The following is a 17,526-nucleotide window of genomic DNA, read 5'->3' on the forward strand; positions in this document are numbered from 1 at the left end:
TTCTGCGATGGCTGTTGTTGCTCTCGTTGTTTCTTGCAGCAAGCCTCCTTTGAAATCCTCTTTCTTTTTTCAAAGCTCCCTTACTTCTATAACGTTCGAATTCGCCTTCACCATCATTTACTTCGTTCACATCCATAGGTCATTTCTAGTTCAGCTGCTTGAGGTGGAAGAGTTAGTCTGTTACTCTTGGGTCAGCGAAGCCGCCTTTATTCCATAAGAGAGAAGGAGGACCAGGATATGCATGGACTCTGGCATCACTCTGACGACAGATTACACAAGATCGAATGTGTGATGAATGGTTTGAAAAACCGACAAGTTGAAGATTGAGACACTTATGCAGCATATGGGAATCTTTATTCAGGAAACGTTTCGCCACACAGTGGCTTCATCAGTCCAATACAAAGAGGAAGGCGTAAGGACTGATTACCTCATACTCCTCCTCTCCTTACGCCTTCCTCTTTGTATTGGACTGATGAAGCCACTGTGTGGCGAAACGTTTCCTGAATAAAGATTCCCATATGCTGCATAAGTGTCTCAATCTTCAACAAGATCGAATACCATTCTTTACATATTGTCGATATTGCGATATCCAAGCGGTTTATCTGATGACACAAAGTGTCTTGTGTACCCCATGTAATACAGCTTTGTGAACAAAAGAAATAATAAGACTTGTAATATAATGATCCTTAGGAATTAGTTTTGGGTGCTTGGTAAATTTATTTACCTCGACTTCTTATAATACCATCATCATAATATAATCCAAGTCTTGTAATTAAAATAAACCTCCTTCCTCAGGGGTTATTTCCTTTTAAAGTCTTAGATTCTTCTTTATATTCCTCTTGTTGGACTCCTGAAATATATTTTTTAATGGATGAGGAAGACAATTTTATTCCTATTTTATTTAGGAACTTATATACTAATCTTGTCATAATCCTAAGTTTGTGTAAATTAGAAAATTTGTTTATGTTTAGTTAGTTTAATATGTTTATTATGGACCCCATACCCATCCTGTGGGCGGTAGTCAAAAGATTACAGAGGTACATAATTGGTCCAGGGACTGGACTCCAAAGTTTTGATAGCTGAGCAAGTTACAGAGGTAATGAACTCACAATTTACAAAGGTAATGAACTCACAATTTACAAAGGTAATGAACTCACAATTTACAATGATTTTGGCATTATGTTACAAGTGGTCACAACTACTGGTTCAGAACTAATATTTACTTTCTGCTCTGGTCAGTCAGTCTCTTGAATTAACCAACTTGGTCCCTTAAACCATAACTTATTATTTACAGATTTATTAAAAATGTATCCCAGGTGACAATAAGTCTGGTAGATGATCCACATCAGGTAACAAGTATCAGTAGTATGTAATAGGCTTGATAAAGCTCCTGGAGAGCGAAACGTTGCCACAATAAATGTCACATTAGTTGCACTTGTGTCCTTTTACTTTACATGGTTTAAGGTTGCTGCTTACCATAACCCCCAAGTCCTTTTCGCAATCTGTATGGCTAAGTTCTACATTATTTAACTTATAAGTACTAGGGTTATGAACACTCCCGAACTTCTGAACCTTGCATTTATCTACATTGAACTGCATCTGCCACTTTTCTGACCAAGAATAGAGTTTGTTTAAATCCTCCTGAAGTTCCATAACATCTACGTTTGAATCAATTATCCTACCTATCTTTGTGTCATCGGCGAATTTGCTCATATCACTAGTAATTGCTTCATCAAGATCAGTGATATATATTATTAACAACAACTCTTGGGTATCAAGACTGATCCCTGTGGAACGAAGAACAGGAGGAGAATGAGGTAATCACTTGAGTTACAGATCCCCACTCGGATTTGTGGAACGCCACTTGTTACAGATCCCCACTCGGACCCCATTTATGGACACTTAAGGGCTGGTATCTACCTCCACAACCACGACCATTTGAATACATAATCCCTTGGACTGTCATTGTGGTACAGGAGTTATTTCTTGGGACTAGCTTTAGGTAGATAACATAGATCGTTTTCATCGCTATCCCACATAAGATAAGGACCTGCCTCGCATGGGCCAGTAGGCCTTCTGCAGTGTTCCTACATTCTTATGTTCTTAATAGCCAAGTTGTCTTTGATCTGTTCATTCTCGGCTACTCCATTTTTTGACATAGATAATCTTAAGATAAGATAAGATTTCGTTCGGATCTTTAACCCTGGAGGGTTAGCCACCCAGGATAACCCAAGAAAGTCAGTGCGTCATCGACAGTGCGTCATCGAGGACTGTCTAACTTATTTCCATTGTGGTTCTCAATCTTGTCCCCCAGGATGCGACCCACACCAGTCGACTAACACCCAGGTACCTATTTGCTGCTAGGTGAACAGGACAACAGGTTTAACGAAACGTGTCGAAATGTTTCCACCCGCCGGGAATCGAACCCGGGCCCTCCGTGTGTGAAGCGGGAGCTTTAGCCACCAGGCCAACTTCAGTATTGGACCATTGCACGGTCGTCTTAACTAAAATTAAATGAATTAAACTATTGCTGATATAAACAGCTAATTTCACCCCCACAAATATACTATATCAGTCAGCTCTAGTTGATGAGTGCCAGTTGTGGCAAGTTTGTGTCAGTAACCAGGCAAAGGATGGCAGGATTGTGAAGTTGAAACTGAGGGAGAGTAACACCAGTTAGTCCACATATCATCATTTTATCATACAAGAAGAGTCACATGTCTATGGTGCATCCAGCACAATAAGCAGACTCTTGGACGTCACTACTGCCCGGTTCCGGAGGTTGCATCACCAGCTGATGTAGACATAACTAAATGTAAACTTTGCCAGATGGAATATTATCACCTTGCGTCATTATGTGCAGGAATACAATAAAATTAACTGATTCAGAGACAACTCACCCATAAATGTTCAAGAAATGTAGAAGTATTTTACCCTCAGTGGTATATTACCAACCATTCCGGAAAAATATCCTGTCTTTGCTCACTGTAAATAATTCAAAACCACTTAAACTTGTTTTTGTTTTAATAAGCATACCATGCTCAAATATAAGGTAATATTATTGTGACATAATTCATGTCTGTATAAATAACGCTTACGATTATAACCAGATATACCACTACAACTTGTTTAGCAATCTAAACTTTGCGACTCAGTCCCTGGACCCATTATTTACCTCTGTAATATTTTGACTACCACCCACATGATGGGTATGAGGTGAATAATAAAGATATTAAATTAGCTCTAGTTAAAATAATGTTCTTTGTGTGATTGGAGCTACTTAACTTTTGAAGGGTAAAAATTAATTTTAGGACTATTGTTTAAATAAGTGTCTGTCCTGTAACCTCTCGCCGAGGCGTCACAAAATGTTCAAGATAAGTGAACTGTAGATATGTAGATATAAATCCATATGTGCACCTGTTAACCCTTTTGGGGCCTAGTTCCTAGGCCTTTTGTGTATCCATATGCTCTTGCGCTACGGTCTACAGGATGGATATGGGGTGCACAATAAACTAGCCACTTCGGTGGCAAAATCTAAATCTAATCAAAATCTATCTTTGTTTACATATTCAAAATATCTCCTTTTCTCATAATATTTCTCAGTACTAGGCCTTATACTTGAGTCTTTGGAACAATCAAGGAGTTGGCCCCGGGCATCACCAGACCTCTGCACGCCACTGCATTCTGGGAAAGTTGATAAATTAGACACACATGCAACATTTGGGTACCTTTATTGAGGAAACGTTTCGCCACACAGTGGCTTCATCAGTCCATACACAGGAGAGCATTGAAGAGCAGGAGTCCCTCAGCCTTGAGTCGATGTGGTCAGTCCATCAATCTTGAAAAGGATACAGCATATGTGCAAGAAGTAGCTTATATACTGTAGGCAGGAGAGGTACAGCAGTCGTAGGTGGTATCACCCCATATATAAATATGCTAAACAACCATGGTAACATTACACATCCCTGTCTAAGACCTACTTTTACTGGGAAGTAATCTCCCTCCTACACACCCTAACATGAGCCTCATTATCTTCATAAAACCTCTACAGTATTTAGTAACTTACCACCTATTCCATACACTTGCAACATCTGCCACATTGCTCCCCTATTCACTCTATCATGTGCCTTTTCTAAATTCATAAATGAAATGAAAACTTCCCTACCTTTATCTAAATACTGTTCACATATATGCTTCAATGTAAACACCTGATCTACACATTCCCTACCCATTCTAAAGCCTCTTTGCTCATCTGCAATCCTGCTCTCTGTCTTACCTCTAATTCTTTCAATAAGAACCCTACCATACACTTTATCTGGTATACTCAGTAAACTTATTCCCCTATAATTTTTACATTCTCTTTTGTTCCCTTCCCCTTATATAATGGAATTATACACTCTGCCAATCCCTAGGTACCTTCCCCTCTTTCATACATTTATTAAGCAAAAATACTAACCACTCCAACACTATGTCCAACCTGCTTTCAACATTTCTGTCATGATCCCGTCAGTTCCAGCTGCTTTACCCCCTTTCATTTTACGTAATGCCTCACGTACCTCCCCCACACTCACATCCTGTTCTTCTTCACTCCTAAAAGATGGTATACCTCCCTGGCCAGTGCATGAAATTACCGCCTCCCTTTCTTCATTGACATTTAAAAGTATCTCAAAATATCCCCATCTACCCAATACTCCCATCTCCCCATCTACTAACTCCCCTACTCTGTTTTTAACTGGCATATCCATTCATTCCCTAGGCTTTCTTAACTTGTTTATCTCACTCCAAAGTTTTTTCTCATTCTCATCAAAATTTCTTGAGTGTCTCTCCCACTCTATCATTTGCTCTCCTTTTGCACTCTCTCACCACTCTCTTCACCTTTCTTTTACTCTCCATATATTCTGCTCTTCTTATAACACTTCTGCTTTGTTAAAACCTCTCATAAGCTACCTTTTTCTCTTTTATCACACCCTTTACTTCATCATTCCACCAATCACTCCTCTTTTCTCCTGCCCCCACCCTCCTATAACCACAAACTTCTGCCCCACATTCTAATACTGCATTTTTAAAACTATTCCAACCCTTTCAACCCCCCACTACTCATACTTGCACCAGCCCACCTTTCTGCCAATAGTTGCTTATATCTCACCCGAACTTCATCCTCCCTTAGTTTATACACTTTCACCTCTCTCTTACTTCTTGTTGCCATTTTCTTTATGTCCCATCTACCTCTTACTCTAACTGTAGCTACAACTAGATAATGATCCGATATATCAGTTGCCCCTCTATGAACATGTACATCCTGAAGCCTATCTATATATTATATATATATAAATATATGTCGTGCCGAATAGGCAAAACTTGTGATCTTGGCTTAAATAGCAACGCTCATCTTGCCATATAGGACAAGCGAAAATTTGTGTATGCAATAATTTCGCCAAAATCATTCTGAACCTAACGAAAAAATATATTTCACTGTGTTTGTTTAGTATTAAATTACTGTAAACAAAGCTAAAATATATTTAGTTGGGTTAGGCTAAAATAAATTGTTCTTGTTATAAACGTACAAGAATTTTTTTTAGAAAGGACTTAATTTTAAACGAGTTCTTGCTAATTGACCAGTTTTACATATTCGGCATATATATATATATATATATATATATATATATATATATATATATATATATATATATATATATATATATAATATATATATATATATATATAATATATATATATATATATATATATATATATATATATATATATATATATATATATATGTCGTGCCGAATATGTAAAACTGGTCAATTAGCAAGAACTCATTTAAAATTAAGTCCTCTCTAAAATTTTCTCTTATACGTTTAAAGATATATTTTTTTCATTAATGTTAATGTAAAAATTTATAATTTTGCACCAAAAGGAACTTAGAAAACTTACCTAACCTTATTATAACAAGAACAATTTATTTTAGCCTAACCCAAATAAATATATTTTAGATTTGTTTACAATAATTTAATACCAAACAAACACAGTGAAATATATTTTTTTTCGTTAGGTTCAGAATGATTTTGGCGAAATTATTGCATACACAAATTTTCACATGACTGTAACCATGTATAGGAGTGAGGCTGATTCATCACCTCTGTAACTTGCCATGATTGTGACCAGATCTACCTGGAGTTCATTACCTTTGTAACTAGTTCAGCTGTCATAACTTTGGGGTCCAGTCACTGGACCCATTATGTACCTTTGTAATCTTTTGACTACCGCCCACAGGATGGGTATGGGGTGCATAAAGATATTAAACTAAAGTGTGTGTGTGTGTGTGTGTGTGTGTGTGTGTGTGTGTGTGTGTGTGTGTGTGTGTGTGTGTGTGTGACTCAACAATCAATATTTGCACCAATAACTCACTACAGTTGTGACCGGGTGTGGAAGTGTGAATTGCTCATTACACTATAATTTGTTCATGATTGTAGCCATGTATAAACGTAAGTAACCATTCTACAGAATTCATTACCTTTGTAACTTGTGAGTTCATTACCTTTGTACCTAGTTCAGCTATCAAAACTTTGGAGCCCAGTCCCTGGACCCATTACGTACCTCTGTAATCTGTAAATACCTTTGTAACTTGTCATGATTGTGACCAGACTTACCTGGAGTTCATTACCTTTGTAAATTGTGAGTTCATTACCTTTGTAAATTGTGAGTTCATTACCTTTGTAAATTGTGAGTTCATTACCTCTGTAACTTGCTCAGCTATCAAAACTTTGGAGTCCAGTCCCTGGACCAATTATGTACCTCTGTAATCTTTTGACTCCCGCCCACAGGATGGGTATGGGGTGCATAATAAACATATTAAACTAACTAACTATATGGCAAGATAAGCGTTGCTATTTAAGCCAAGATCGCAAGTTCTGCCTATTCGGCACGACACACACGCACACACACACACACACACACATATATATATATATATATATATATATATATATATATATATATATATATATCTATATATATATATATATATATATATATATATATATATATATATATATGTCGTGCCGAATAGGCAGAACTTGCGATCTTGGCTTAAATAGCAACGCTCATTCTGCCATATAGGACAAGTGAAAATTTGTGTATGCAATAATTTCGCCAAAATCATTCTGAACCTAACGAAAAAAATATATTTCACTGTGTTTGTTTAGTATTAAATTATTGTAAACAAATTTAAAATATATTTAGTTGGGTTAGGCTAAAATAAATTGCGCTTGTTATAATAAGGTTAGGTAAGTTTTCTAAGTTACTTTTGGTGCAAAATTATAAATTTCTACATCAACATTAATGAAAAAAATATATCTTTAAACGTATAAGAGAAAATTTTAGAAAGGACTTAATTTTAAATGAGTTCTTGCTAATTGACCAGTTTTACATATTCGGCACGATATATATATATATATATATATATATATATATATATATATATATATATATATATATATATATATATATATATATATATATATTTATTTATTATCACACCGGCCGATTCCCACCAAGGCAGGGTGGCCCGAAAAAGAAAAACTTTCACCATCATTCACTCCATCACTGTCTTGCCAGAAGGGTGCTTTACACTACAGTTTTTAAACTGCAACATTAACACCCCTCCTTCAGAGTGCAGGCACTGTACTTCCCATCTCCAGGACTCAAGTCCGGCCTGCCGGTTTCCCTGAATCCCTTCATAAATGTTACTTTGCTCACCCTCCAACAGCACGTCAAGTATTAAAAACCATTTGTCTCCATTCACTCCTATCAAACACGCTCACGCATGCCTGCTGGAAGTCCAAGCCCCTCGCACACAAAACCTCCTTTACCCCCTCCCTCCAACCCTTCCTAGGCCGACCCCTACCCCGCCTTCCTTCCACTACAGACTGATACACTCTTGAAGTCATTCTGTTTCGCTCCATTCTCTCTACATGTCCGAACCACCTCAACAACCCTTCCTCAGCCCTCTGGACAACAGTTTTGGTAATCCCGCACCTCCTCCTAACTTCCAAACTACGAATTCTCTGCATTATATTCACACCACACATTGCCCTCAGACATGACATCTCCACTGCCTCCAGCCTTCTCCTCGCTGCAACATTATATATATATATATATATATATATATATATATATATACACACACACACACTTTATTTTCAACCTCTGTATGTTAGAAGCGATCAAAGTCCCAGGACCGAAACGTTTTAAATAAATATGTCCTAGTGTTTATTCACATGTCTTTTTAAACCAATCCCAATACTGTCCATTTTTCACGATTTATATAATAACTGTATTATCCTCTATTAGGAATTTAGTATACTGGTGGATCCTTTCCGTTTCAAGACTCACAGTAACTGCTTCCTTGGCCTAAGATATTGTCTTCCCTGACGGGGTAGTCTGCTATAAACTACATGGCCACCCGCCGTTATATCACGTTTACTAACCATATCCTTTACAAATGAGATGAAATCATTGCCTGATAACAATCCTATGGGTCCCACATCGTCATCACCTTGGACACAAAAATGAGTTAACTCAATTCCCTCAATCACGAGGTGTCTCGCTGCAGCGCCCATCACTTAGCATGATTATTATCTGAAAGGCGAACTACCTCAACCTTTTTTTTTTCTCTGTCCATGCCAACACTGATAAACTCTCAAAGTAGTGAGCTTTTTGTGTCCAATAAAAATCCAAATAATTTTATAACTACCCGTTTCCGGAACAAACCTTATAAACCTTTGATGCATGTTTGAGTGTTCGCTGTGAACCTTGACCGTAAGGGCATCAACATTCCTTTTCTTGTACTTAGTTGCATTCATTTGTAACCTAACCACTGGAAGGCCACCTCAGCCACTCTATTATTCACACTTGCTGTCAGTTTCACATTACTGGCATTAATATCCTCTACATTATTTCCACTTCTTTACAGAATAACATTATTTCGCGCTGTTTTCATAAACATTTAATGCGCCTGTCAGTTGCTTCCACCTTAGCTACTCAGTTCTAACAAGAATCATAGACACAACATAACCGTGTAGAGTTCCCTCACATTATTATTATTAAAATCATGGGGAAGCGCTAAACCCGTAGGATTATACAGCGCATGTGGGGGGGCGGGATGGAAGGTACTCAGGCTCAATTCAGGGAACTGGAGCACAGATCCAACTCTTTAGAACAAGAGCCCCTCGCCAGTATCTAGGAACCTCCCTCGAGGGGAGTTCCCTGACAAAAGAGAGAATCACGTGTTTTCTCACCTTCTCTCGAATTCTGGGTACACTCTTAGACTCTGTTGTTCCCTTCCATTACTCTGATTAGAATCACTTATAACTTAGGGTCTGCAACGTGCTTAGCTCCTAAATTAGTCCTATCCTGATCAGTAACAATATTTTCTAGTTTATTTTCTTTGTGGAACTTTCTTACGTTATGCATGATGTGAATCAGAAAAATTAATAATTGCTTTTTTATTTTTACTAGGCTGACTAATTTCCCCCAATGAAATAACCAAGTGTCGACTGGACATCTATTCAATCGTCTTACTATTTAATTTAGTTTAAATGATGGCGCTCAACACTCAGTCTATTTCTTCTAAGTCATGTTTATGACCTGGTGTTTCAAGGGCACCTTCTAAATTAACCCTGAATTGGTGCTGTTCAAGATAATTATATGCAGGAGTTTTGTGTTCCATTATGAGTCACAATATTAAACATATACTGCTCGACATTCACATAGAAAGTTTATAATAAGTCGACACGATCACCTAGTGAATCTTGCCACTGAGAGAGAGTTATCTCTGTGAATATTAGAAAATGATAATGCCCCAGGGACACTTAACAGTGGGGCAGCAGGTGTAATGAAACATGCCCAACGTTTCCACCCATACCGGTGATCGAACCACGGACACAGTATATCAGCTGGGTGTGTTGGCAACCTATCCACAGGACACCACTACCTGCTAGATCAGGGGTGGGCAAACTTTTCACTTCAGGGGCCACATTCAGAAATTCTGCAGAGTATATTAAGTAATTAACATTTAAAATAGCCAAAATAAAAGTTTTTTAAAGAAAAAAAAGCAATTACTTTTTTTAAAGTAGAAACTTCACATGAAACACAATTATTTGAAAAACAAAGTAACTCAATAATAGAACAATGTCAATGAGAATGATCAATCTGACTCTTGTCATTTACCAGTTTGTTAAATTTAGATATTAAGTTACTTGTGTTGATCCTTAACACTGACTTAACATTCGAGTCTGTGAGAAGTGATCTGTTTTTTGACTTGTTTACTTTCACTGTATTATTATTATAATAATGGAGGAGCGCTAAACCCGTAGGATTATACAGCGCATCGGGGGGATGGAAGGTATTCAAGCTCAATCCAATTCCCTAGATCAAGAGCCCCCTCACCAGTGTCAAGGAACCTCCCCTGAGGGGTACTTTCATTATAAAGTTTGCTCACGGATGTAAGTTGATGCAAACACAAACATCTTTCTTGGAATTTTTTTCAGATTTTGAAACTTTTATAAGTGCAGAGATGCTTAAAACTTTACCAGTGGTTTACTTTCAAATCTCCTCTTTAAAGACTTGTCTGCTTGTAAATCAGTTCCATCTGCAGTTCTTCAGTAGCTGTATCAATGTCACAGGCAAAAGGTGAACTGAGCAAATCGAACTGTCTTCTAATTGCCACAATATTATTTGGCGTTGCGTAGTAACTTTTTTTCAAATTTACTAACATTTTGTCCCCAAATAACGTGAGTATATGACTTGATCCTAGCGGGCCGCATGAAAACCGTCGGCAGGCCGTATGTGGCCCGCGGGCCGTAGTTTGCCCACCACTGTTCTAGATGATAGGCATTACGCCAAGCAATATCCACGCACACAAGAACATATATGTGCACACGCACTAGAGTTAGGTATGTCGGATTTGTTAGGTGTGATATTAAATGGTTAAACTCACCTCATCTGGTAAAGCTATAACTTGTCTACGTTTGTTCGGTGTCTGCAAAATATCTGTGACTTCACTTGGGAAATCAGAGGGAGACAAATCTCTTTCTTCCACAGGCAGGATAGACAGACTCTCCCCCGGGGATAATAGCACCGACCCACTGGTCCGGTGATACCTTAATAAGGAATGTGACACCACCTACTACTGCTGCACCTCTCCTGCCTACGGTATTTTAGCCACTTCTCCGCTCATATGCTGTATTCTATTTAGATTGATGGACTGACCACATCGACTCAAGGTTGAGGGACTGATTACCTCATTCTCCTCCTGTTCTTCAAGATTCTTTTTAGTATGGACTGATGAAGCCACAGTGTGGCGAAACGTTTCCCCATTAAAGATACCCAAGAGTTGCACACGTGTCTAATTTATCAACATGTCGGTTCTCTGAACCATTCGTCTACGAGACTGCTTAATTTTATGCCAAGTCTTACTATGGGACAAGTGATCGGCTGCTGGTAGATCATGGGCTATTTCAAGTAAGTTCTCCCGGTATTGAATAGGAACGACTTATAAAAAGTAGTCTACCTCATCTGACTTTTTCTTTAAAACAGATTTATATAGAATAGACTTTATATTCTCAAATTTGAAAGAAAGGTATTTCCCTTTAATCATTTTATTCGACCTTGCTAACTTACAGCAATTCTTAAGGGATGGACAGTTATTTTGGAGATCAATAAAGTCCTGCTTCGATATTCCTTGTGAAGTGCAACTTGGAACACTCACAAGATGTGCTAAAGACGTCTTGACTTTATCCTTAGACGCCATATTTAAAGAGCTGGACGAGATGCTTTCACCCTCATCTGATAAGTGGACAGATGATCCTGCTACATCACTTTTCAAAGTAGTATTACACGTTTTCATGTCAAATAAAGGTTAGTCTCTTTACAAATATTTGCTTCAGGAACGGAACTGCCCAGGGGCAGTTCAGACCGTGAAGAGGGAGGAGCCAAAACCTTTATCTGATGGTGATCTAAGGTTGATCACCATCAGATAAAGGTTTTTGGCGGAAGAATGATACCTTGTATATTACCTATGATTACAGAACAGTGAACCATTTAGATCTTGTATAGCAACGTATTGAAGGAAATTTATCAGTACGGCCTAGGTAATCTGAAAGGATTCGAGAGGCACGAGTAGATTCAAGATTCGGGAATAATTTGTCCGAAATAACTATACATGAGCAACCAGTGTCGCGCAATATACTGGAAACTTTAATTCCATTAACGGTTCCCGAACATTATTACCATCTACAAAACATTTGCCAACTTTTTCTCTCTTCTTGGAAGGACAATCTGGACGTTCATGCTCTCTACCACCACACTGATGACATGTCGGTATAAAAGATGGCTGATCTTTATCTACAGGAGGCTTTTTTTCTTGGCTCTGGTGAACCATTAATCTCAGGGTTCGATCCCTTCAGATCTTTACAAGAGTTATGAGCCTCTGCATATGTCAGCCTCTTCAGCAACTTTATAAGCTTTTATCAGTTCTCGTTCTCTAACGGAAGTTCGAATTTGGTGTGGGAGAACAGACGGGATTGGTCGACCACCATGATATCTCTAAGAGATTCGTAATCGTGATCAATTCCGCTGCTATCTATCCAGAAGTCGAAAACAGTGTCATTTGAAATTGCTGAAAGTTCTGTCCAGCCTTTAAAGAATCATGCCCGAAGTCCTTCCTATAAGAATTAGGAGTCTTCTTTAAGTACAGCTTTTTTAATAAATTATAGTCACAGATTGTATCTTGGGATAAAGTGGCATATATATTTAAAGCAGATCCTGAGAATAGTTACCTAGTCTAGTGGCCCAAGTATCAGTGGGCCATTCACAAAGGGCAGCGGTATTTTCGAATTTTATAATGTAAGAAGTGATATCTTCCCTTTCTGTGAATGGAGGTAAGTTAGGCATTGGCCCACTAGAGGTAGTTGGTGATGTTCCAGTATACCTTCCTCTATTTTCTGTTGTGAGAAGGTTAATTTTTTATTTTCTAACTCAAGGCGAGCTCTCTCTAACTCACGATCACTCTAGCTCTTTCTTCACGTTCCTTATCTTTTGCTCTTTCTTCAAGTTCTCTCTTAGTTAGTTTAATATGTTTATTATGCACCCCATACCTATCCTGTGGGCGGTAGTCAAAAGATTACAGAGGTACATAATTGGTCCAGGGACTGGACTCCAAAGTTTTGATAGCTGAGCAAGTTACGGAGGTAATGAACTCACAATTTACAAAAGGTAATGAACTCCAGGTAGGTCTGGTTATGTGTACGAATGGTATATAATACCGACAAGATGAGATTAAGACACATGTGCAACATCTGGGTATCTTTATTGTAGACGTTTCGCCATCCAGTGGCTTTATCAATACAAATTCTAGGACATAACCTCATCTTCTGTACATAGTTCTACTGTCTTCAAGTTATGTCCTAGAATTTGTATTGATAAAGCCACTGGATGGCGAAACGTCTACAATAAAGATACCCAGATGTTGCACATGTGTCTTAATCTCATCAGGTCTGGTTATTCTAGCTCTTTTTTCATGTTTAGGTCTGCCACGCTCCTCTTTTTTCTTCTCTCTCCTTTTTCTCTTCTCTCTCTTTTTCATCCTTTCTTTCTTGAATCTTAGCAGCAATAAAAGATTCAAAGGTTTTTACCTGTTATTCCCAAATTACTTCCTGTGGTCATCCAAAACTGATATTCCTCCATGTTTACAAAATTAAACCTAAACTATGATGGAAAATGGGACAGATAAAGATTATTATAATCATGGGGGAGCGCTAAACCCGTAGGATTATACAGCGCCTGTGGGGGGGGGGGTTGGAAGATATTCAGGCTTAATTCAGGGAAATAGAGCACAGATCCAATACGCCAATGGAAATAAGTCACTCCGTCTGACTTTTTTTTTTTTTTTGGTTATCCTAGGTTCTCTATGTAACTGTATTTGTGTATACCTGAATATACTTACCTATTAATCAAGAGCCCCTCACCAGCGTCAAGGAACCTCCCTTGAGGGGGACATAAACAGAGGGTTCAATACCGGTTCTGATCAACCCGCAAGTAGAATGAGGTCCCTTGACCATCCACTCTTCCCACTGATTAATCAAGAGTGTCCTATAACAGTTCCCTTGATATAATAAATAGAGCTCAATGAAGTAACTTGTTCTTGGAGAATCTCGGGTCTCTAGAGTCTATCCCTCGAAATTACTTCGAGCTCAACATAAGGTGGCATTAATAACTAGTATATATCCTACCCTGACTAGACTTACAAAAAATGAGACAATAGCAATCACCACATCTTTTAAATGCCTGTACTGTAGTCCTGCCATAGAGAATGATTACTCATTGGCTAGTTGTAACTGTCTTCTGTTTCCGTGTCTACACAATGAGGCTTAGTTGTTGTTGTTGTTGTTGTTGGCGTTTTGACTACATTCGAATGTGTGGATCCTGGCAAGGTCGCCACTCGTGAAGGTTCAACAGCATTATCAGACCGTCAAAGAATATTTGATAAGACTGGTTCCTCCTTATGGAAATGATAACAAAAAATAGAAAAATAACGATAACATAGGATAAACAATTTTATTAATATTTAAAACTAGTAAACATGAAATTAATCCTACTTGAAGCAAATAAATGGAAAACTGAAATATATGAATAATTAGTGACTCAAAGTTAATATGTACACAATACGTAATGGAGAATGGTGCCGTGCCGATGTTCTGGGCTCGTAGCTCTACATCGTGGTTTGGAACGCTGAGCCGTTGTTGATGGGGGGTGGGGTCACAGGTGGACATGACTGTTGACACACTGAGTAGACAGTGATCCCCAACACAGTAGAGATTCTGACGAACAGAGTTACTGGGATCCACTGACCATAACAACACGTGTGAGGCAATCGAGTCACCAGTAGAGAACCACCATGAAATGTTGGTGAGGTTATAACTGGGGAACGGCTGCTAGAATGGTGTGTAGCTGATTGCGAGTCGGCTACGAGTGGAAGGGGGACCAGTGTAGCTAAAGATGCCAGATTGATAAGAGATAGATAAGATTTCGTTCGGATTTTTAACCTCGGAGGGTTAGCCACCCAGGATAACCCAAGAAAGTCAGTGCGTCATCGAGGACTGTCTAACTTATTTCCATTGGGGTCCTTAATCTTGTCCCTCAGGATGCGACCCACACCAGTCGACTAACACCCAGCTACCTATTTGCTGCTAGGTGAACAGGACAATAGGTGTAAGGAAACGTGTCGAAATGTTTCCACCCGCCGGGAATCGAACCCGGGCCCTCCGTGTGTGAAGCGGGAGCTTTAGCCACCAGGCCACCGGGATCTATGCTGCCCCTCTTATCTCGCCTGTGCCGGATGACCCGAGCCGACAATCACGGCTAAAATAAACACAAAATTATACACCACTCGAGAAATCACTCACATGATAGGCGTATGGCCTTTGAAAGAAATGGTGAGGATTAAATGATGTTACACTACACAAGCCCAAATCAGGACAGGAAGAATTTGCAGCATAAAAGCCTAAACAAGAGTGAAGCTCTTATTGAAACCAAATTAACCCAAACACATAATAAATCAAGCGAGAGTGGAACGAATACTTACACATTTGATGGGAGTCGAAAGTCAAGTGACTGACAACCGTTTGGAGAGACACTCGTCACCTCTCACTGGGTGCATAAGGTAGGGGGGAGCGGGAACGATGCACCCCCCTACCAGAACAAGCATACTGATCAACAAACTACCACCGCCATTCATTCATACTTCCAACACTTCTGTCTACTGAACTTTTCCCTCACAAGGTCTATCTGAGCATCCTCTGACATAAAGAACAAAAAGACACAATTCCGTCGACCCTCAGTCACCTGCCACCACCACTGTAGATTCGCCCAATGAATCCACTCCAGAAGAGGAAGATAGCGACGACTCCAATAAACCCTCATGGGAAAACCTTACCTTCTACACTTCTCCTTCAAATACTGACACCATGACCTGTACTGAACTCTACAAAAGCCTCGGTGCTGGAACTGTCAAGTATGCCTGTGAATCACCGCTTCACTTCACACTCACCCAAGTTCTTCAGTTCATCAAGCCTCTACGTTTCACCTTCAGTAACGGCTAAATTATACCACCTATCTAGGAGCAGCTTCAAAAAGTTCGAAAATGGCTCCATTGCTTACCTGCCTCCTCAGTTACTCCTATAACTTCCATATGTGTTCTACCCTCTGATGTGACCTAGCCTGCTGCCAGCTACTCAAGATTCAAGACTTCAACTACCACAAGTTCGATGCAACAGTCCCTGCTATTCCTGTTCTCAAGTTTGCCCCACGATCGCCTTAGCTGCTGGGTTAAGCCCTGGCTCTATTTCTCTGACTAAGAAAACTCCTTTCCGGAGCTATTCTTCATCTGTCCCGTCTTCCCCGCTCATCCCATTGGGATCTTACCTGAACTTGTTTGCTTTGCTTTTGACATATGAAGAGTCCTCACTCTTCCCTGCAAGGAAGAGGTTGTAATCTTGGGTCGCTGTATGGGTAATATAGCATTACCAGTGCCTGAACGCTTGGTTACGTTACTGTCAAAGGTGCATGTGTAGAGAAATTTGATCGAGGTCTCATGCTCAGTTGAGGTATGGCAAATTTCAGCAGTGAGTTGATATCCCCAGAATGGAACGAACAAGTTACCAATCCTGGCAGGCCACTGAAGTGATCCAAGTAGGATTTTAACATACCTCATCGATGCAAATTCCTCAATGAGGTTGCCAGGTAACCTCATCTGGCCTGCAACAAGGAAGGATGCAGCGAATCTCAACCTTGAACAGAGAAAGGGAGAAATATGTCCACAGTCATAATTAGAACCAGCCACTCCACTGAGGGTAGTAACACGAGTAGGCTCTAAGAACATTAAAAATACATGGTATGCTGGTACCGACAAGATGCTGAAAAAGACACGGGTACATTTCAAGACAATTATTAATGGAAACGCTTTGGCACGAGTGGCTTCTTCAGTCCTATTACAGAGATAACTGAGTAGTAGGAGTCAGGTGATTGAAACACAGCACAAATAGCCCGCACATAGGTTATACGTGTAAGAGTAGTAGTAGTAGTAGTAGTAGTAGTAAAACTGTCGTGAGACGGGTAGGGTTGGAGAAGGACTTGTCAACATCATGTTGTAGCTAGTTAAAACACGTCACTAAAATCCCAACCAAAAACAAACAATGAAATAAACATAATTTGGTCAAAACAAACAAAAAATGGAAATTGAAAAAGAAAAGAAAAAATCTTTGGGAAATTTGAGGTATTTTTTCGTATACAGTATTTTAATTAAAATTGCAATTTGTCATTAAACGAAGAGGGATAGAATTAAGAAAGTGTGCAAAGGGTAAACTCTTTAAATATTAGTCTGATTAGTTGTACAAAGGAGGAAAATAATAGAATAATAATGTGCTATTGTGTGAGCCCTATGATTAACTAAATGTTATTGTTATA

The sequence above is a fragment of the Cherax quadricarinatus genome, chromosome 38, assembly GCF_038502225.1.
Source record: "Cherax quadricarinatus isolate ZL_2023a chromosome 38, ASM3850222v1, whole genome shotgun sequence".
Taxonomy (NCBI): domain Eukaryota; kingdom Metazoa; phylum Arthropoda; class Malacostraca; order Decapoda; family Parastacidae; genus Cherax; species Cherax quadricarinatus.